Here is a 5841-nt window from a genome sequence, read left to right as displayed (position 1 = left end):
AAGCTGTGTATGTGAAATAACTCAATGGGGGCTCCTTCAGGTCTTTTAGGTACTAACGCAGAAGCAACACGAGGTCAGCAATTATGCATTTGGAGCTGCTCCTGATATGTGTCAGTGAGACCTTGACTGCTGCTGTTCCGTTATAAACCCATCACAGTATTTGTTGAGAGTTCCCAAGCCACAGTGAGTTCAGAGCAATGCCTTCCCAATGAACGAGCAGACTGAGATCTTGGGCTGAATTTGGCACTGCATCATCAGGGAACGCCCACAAACCAGAACAAAGACCCAGTACTGCTCACTGCAGAGAAAAGAAACGTCAGAGAGACATCTGAAGGGTCAGATTCCGCACTGATAACAAGAACATGAGAGGATCACACCAGATGATCATATGTTCAGATATATCACCAGCACTGCCAATTGTTTCAGAGAAAAGCAAGAAACCCTGCATAGGGAAAGTTAGAGAGGCCCGTCATTCAGGGATTTATTTATGACCCATGTTTCACTTTTATTACCCACAGAGCAATTAAGGTTGGTTTGGGTGTTTTTGTCTTACTCAGCTCCAACTCTGGAAACCAGACTCAGGGAGGGCCATGGCTTCAGCCCGTGCATGGTCTGGGTAAACAGTGATTCTGTTCCTTCATTCAGCCATCTTTCCACATCCTCCCCCATTCTTCAAGAGGCAAGAGACTGAAGAGGTGTTCCTAGCACCGCAGCTTTCACATTGGATGATTATATTCACTCCAATGGGATTGCAAAATGGGTTATTCCAGCTTTGGGTTTAATTCTTTGCTGTGAGGAACCTCCAAGCTTTTCTCTTACTGCCTGCTCAAATGGATCCCAGCACTCCACTAGAGGACTGGGCTGAACAGGGCTTGCAGGGCAACCTGTCCCATCTCAGTTATCCAGCAGTCTCCAGAAAACAGCACAGCCCTTACATGGTGTAACCCTGGAAAAGGGAGTCATGGGCTGGCTACCCAGCTGTAGAGTACAAACGCAGCGCCTTGCCCCCACACATGCTTTCCAGTCCGACACCACATCGAATGGCATCCCTGCTGCCGCTGGACTTTCTGCACTCATGCCACTACCCACCGCTGCCTATTCAGTAGGACACCGTCCCCATGCTCTGAAGGATGGTGTGGCATGGGGTGCTGAGACTGCCAGATCTCTGCCACACATGAGAGCTGCTTTACTTACTGCATAAGAGCAATTTCTCCCAGTTCTCTCCTCTCGCACACATGTGCCAGGTGTGAAAACCAGTTCAGACATTAAAACCCACTGCTCAGCTCTAGCAGCGTGGAAAAATAAAATCACTGGCCGATCAGCCAAACAAGCAGGTGGGAGTGGTATGGACAGAGGCAGGAGAGACAAGGTACTAAACCTGCCCAGTGCTCCCAAGCGCCTCGTTATACTGATTTATGTTTAGCTAATTGAGAAAATGACTCTAACTACACAATCCAGGCCCTAATTCAGAAAGGCCCGAGCTTTTTAGTGTCTCTACCTGTGTCTTAAAAGGCATGATTTAAACCCTGTAACTAACAGGCTGCCAAAGGCAAGGATTTGAAGGATCTGATGTCCTATCATGCCGAGGGGGTGAGGCTTGGTTAACTTCTCTCGTTACTTGGTCTTTCCCCACTGACGTACAAGTTTGCTGCTGGGACATAAATCAGGGGAAATGATGAAGGAAACCAGTCTCGTGCCCCATCAAAGGAGCCAACACTCACTTTAATAGGACCATGCAGACAAGCCTAAATAGGGCACTTAACAAGCATGTGGTTTCTATTATACCAGCCCACATCTCTACACCCTGTTTGCATTGCCACTGGCAAAACCCTTTGTCCCTTGCGCACCACACCTGCTTATATCCACAGAATTAGAAAAGAAACCATGATATAATACTGAAGTGTTGAACATGCGATTTCTGGGTTGGATCAGGCCTGCAGAAAAATTTTATCTAGCTCTCAGCAACTGCGTGAACCATTATACACAGCTACGGCATGCACAAGAGTGGAGCATAGAGACCCAAGACACTATGTCTACACAGAATCACACGAAAGTACCAAACTCAGTCCAGGACCAACAGCTGCTCAAAGATCCCGCATAAGGGGCATCTGGTACAGTACCAGGCCTCAGGCTGGGACAATTCATATCACTGGGGTTTTGATCCAAGTTTGAACCTTGAGAAAAGGGTGTTAGGAACAGAAAATCTATAGATTCTACTGTCCTAAGTACAAAATGCAGAACGGAGTGAACCCCAGTGTGGGAGACAATTCGATAGTGCTCTGCCCCTTTCTTTGGCTCCAGAACTTCCCCAGAATAGGGTAAATTTCCCATACGCAATCCCTTCTAGCGCGTTCTTAATAAAGCTTGTCAGGAAACACAGTACCCCCAACCACTAGGCCAGTCACTACTTTTCACTCTTACTAGTTTTTCCTCATTCTGTTTAGATGGGATACAGGCTCAAAGGGAAGACTCCACTGCATTGCAGAAGGTATTAGGAAGAAGAATGGCTGATGGAGAACTTAATTCTCTCCCCAGACAGCTACCCTAAGCTGAAACCTCTTGAGAGCCCAACTTCAGCCGGCTGGATATACGATCAGATTGGGGATTGTCCAAGTGTTTTACACCACGCACTAGACATCCATGGGAACCCCAGGCTGAGCCATGACCATCTGTGCTCATTTAAACCTATCTTGACAGAGGAGGGAGTGTTAATCCTGACATCCTGGCCAAACTGCAACATGGGCAATTATATTGTGCTTTGTAACACTCTCACAGTGGTATATATCGGTGTTTTCCACTTCCTCCCATAACGGTAACGCAGTGGCCCAACACAGAAATGGCTACATTGCCACAGGAAAACGCAAGTCCCCTGTGATGAGCGCTGCAGCGTTACTGAAAGGTATCACGCGTTGCTCTATTTTCCCTGCCATGCGTGTTCAACCCCAGCATGCTTCACATTCAGGCTTCTACCTCTACCTGCAAGAGGCCTTCACTTAAAAATCTGCCCACCCAACCCATTCCTGACTTACGCTGAATTTTTAGTTTTTCCATTTTTCTGAAGATACAACACGCTAGCTGAGTGGACAGTGCACCTGCCTTCAATGCACTCCAGTGACAGCAGAGCCACACAATATAAGATGCATCAACTACTACAAAGATAGAAATGGCTTTTGCTTGAAGAGCCTCAATTCCAACTGTTCTCTTTCCTTAAAGGAAAAACAAGGAAAAAAACCAACCCTTTTGTTGCACCAAAATCATCTCCTGGCATTTCTGACCACCACACATGTTGTTACAATTATGACTGGACTGCTTGGCTCCGGCATAGGGGGAATGTTAAACCGGCACACTGGCACCCATCAAAACATTTGCGAACTTCCAAAGTGGAACTGACACCATGGTAGTGGTTTATATCACACGTCAGAGAAAGGCTTCATAACTCAGATCAAACAATTTAACTCTTGAGCTCCCTGTCTAGAGAGAGCGACCAAATGCTAGGCTGCCTCTTGTTACTTCATGTGGCTGTTTCATGTGGCTTCCAGCCAGTTCACTTCATTTTGCAAGCTCAGAAGTTAAAGACAGAACTGGCCAGAACTTTGATGAGGGACTTGTAAGACAACACAAATTGCTGATTCTAACAATAGCATCTTCCCTGTCAGGCAGAAACAGTGCCAGGACTATCAGGATGGCACACAAGAATTTTTCAGCTTTTACGTAATTTTGTTGGATATAAACTTATTCCCTTCTAGGAAACTTATTTTCTTAAGTAGTTGTCAAAAAGATCTTTGGACTTATAATTTTTGGCCTTTTTTGGTTTGAGGAGTTCAAACAATAATCTTATCCATAACAACAAGGTGCAATCAGTAGGACTATTTCAACCACATTTTAGCCTACCAGAGAACCACAAATTATATGCAAAATGGTATGCATGTGCTTCCTGTAAATACCATTACAATTCAACTCTTCTGTCAGATGCTCCTCTGTATGTCCCCTGATGAGCTGAATACAGCTGTAATGAGGAACAGACCTATCCACTAGGACTTAGATTCTCTTGAGGAGCAACTGGGGACAGCTGCAGAGGATGGAAACAAGGATGGTACAATTAAATTATTATTGCACTTACTGGTATCCAGTTTTGAAAACCATAATCAGGTTGCTGCAAGCTGTTCTGCAACTGCAGACAGAGCAAAGGAAGTCAGTCACTGTTTTCTCACAATACAACCAAATCTTCGGCTTTTAGGCCAGGTTTCCCAGCAAAATAACAGGGGATGCAGTGTAGCAGCAACTACAGAGCAATGCTTCATGCGTATCTCAAATGTTACTTTGGAGTTTTCCAACTTCAGTCAGCCCTCATTATAAGTGGCTTCTCTAGGAAACAGATTCATCCCTTTTTCTCCTCTGTATGGGAGGCACCAGTAGAGATTTTCCACTGTTGCCTTGGGCCACGGTTAGTTGAAAAGATTCCTGCCAAGCTGTATCCTGCCATGTCTTTGCTTCATAAGTTTTCGTATTTTGGAACAGCCTTTTTTGAAGTTTTACTTTCACACAGCGGAAAGTTGCCAAAGGACATATCTGATATTATCATTTATCACGTCCTGTGGAAAAACAGTCTTGGATATGTGTATTAGTATCAGATACCAGAACTGAAAGTAAACACACTGTGTAGAAGATGCACTGATTTATTAATAGAATAAAAATGAAATGTAGTGATATGTTTTTCCACTATTAAACCACAGAGACAATCAGTGTCCCACTTATATACTCAATGGCGTCATTCAGTAACTCATTCATAAACTCTGACTGATACGCTCAGGTCAGGTATTACAGAAACCATTTCCACAATGAAAGAGCCTTCCTCTGTTACAAAGTGGATAGCTATGGACACCGTCCCCACAGTTTGCAGCTGCATCAGCCTATGGGAGGTTTTCCTATGTCCTCTATTTTAATTCCCAAGAATTTCTCCACCTGGAATAGCTTTTTAAAGTCTTTCAACAGCAACAGAGCAAACCAGCTGAACTTCTTGTGGGGTACAAACCCACTCTTCAGGCAAGAAAATGCATTGAATATTATACGAAAATGGGCTCACTTCCACCATACAGTGGGGATTATTCATTACAAGATCCCTTGCTAATTATTGGAGCTTTGAGGCAACTATGGCAGAGAAAAATGTTTGTAATGTAACAGCTTTAATTGTAACAAAGTCTCTTTTGCTTGTTTCTACTTCTACATCATATATTCTACAATGTCTTAAACTGTAACCCATCATTTTTGTTAAATCATAGCTGCTGTGATTTCATAGAAAATAATGTTATCAATATATAGCTTTGTGTGATCTAGCATGATCTGAAAAAAATAGGCAAAGTGATAAATAGGAAATATTACAACTGACTTTGCAATTTGCCTCAATAAGTGAATTTCCTTTAAATCAGGTACAGGAAAGAGTATCAGCTACAAAGATAATTAAAGTAAGCACTTGGGTTTCACAGGATTAAGAACCGTTGAAAACTAATCCCTTACAGATATAACGGAAGACAAACATCCTATTGCAGTTGTCAGGGGACAGAATGTGTTCAGAAGCAGAATAAGTTGCAATGTTTCCTCCTGTAGATACATATCTCTTGCACACTGCTTGGAACAGGTATCTGTGATATCAATATGCCGAAAGCCTTTGGAAAAACCCTACTGTTCGCTTCCAAGTATCCTGTTTCAGGAAGGTACAAAAGCCCCATGAAGAGCTGGGCATTAGAACATGAACTTAAACCAGAATGATGAAGACACATGGTGAACCCCAAATGAGAGTCCTGTGAAAAAAAGACCCTCTAAAATTTGAAAACAATATTAAAG

Source organism: Fulmarus glacialis, unplaced genomic scaffold (genome assembly GCF_000690835.1).
Source record: "Fulmarus glacialis isolate BGI_N327 unplaced genomic scaffold, ASM69083v1 scaffold35121, whole genome shotgun sequence".
NCBI lineage: Eukaryota > Metazoa > Chordata > Aves > Procellariiformes > Procellariidae > Fulmarus > Fulmarus glacialis.
Note: the sequence above shows the minus strand (reverse complement) of the source record.